Source organism: Carlito syrichta, unplaced genomic scaffold (genome assembly GCF_000164805.1).
Source record: "Carlito syrichta isolate Samal-C Ts95f unplaced genomic scaffold, Tarsius_syrichta-2.0.1 Scaffold315826, whole genome shotgun sequence".
Classification (NCBI taxonomy): Eukaryota; Metazoa; Chordata; class Mammalia; order Primates; family Tarsiidae; genus Carlito; species Carlito syrichta.
Window position 1 is genome coordinate 308,836 of NW_007259922.1, and position 268 is coordinate 309,103.

Here is a 268-nt window from a genome sequence, read left to right on the forward strand (position 1 = left end):
TTTTTTTGAGTTGGAGTCTCACTCTGTCGCCCAGACTGGAATGCAGTGGCACGCTCCTGGCCACCGCAGCCTCGACCTGCTGGGATCTGGCAATCCTTCCACTCGGCCTTCCAAGTAGCTGGAACTACAGGCACGCACTACCATGCCCGGCTAATTTTTGACTTATTGCAGAGATGAGGTCTCCCAAGTTGCCTGGGTGGGTCTTGAACCTGCGGGTTCAGGCAATCCACTCACCTCGGTCTCCCGAAGTGCTAGGATTATAGGCTGA

At 55.2% G+C, this 268-nt stretch overlaps 2 protein-coding genes across 2 annotated transcripts in view; one reads left to right on the forward strand and one right to left on the reverse strand.

Annotated features, from left to right (window-relative positions):
- The window catches only part of MIF4GD (MIF4G domain containing), a 17,482-nt gene that overhangs the window by 4,425 nt on the left and 12,789 nt on the right, over positions 1–268 (forward strand). The gene's annotated exons all lie outside the window — the stretch shown is intronic.
- MRPS7 (mitochondrial ribosomal protein S7) overlaps positions 1–268 on the reverse strand; it is a 4,413-nt gene that overhangs the window by 1,051 nt on the left and 3,094 nt on the right. The gene's annotated exons all lie outside the window — the stretch shown is intronic.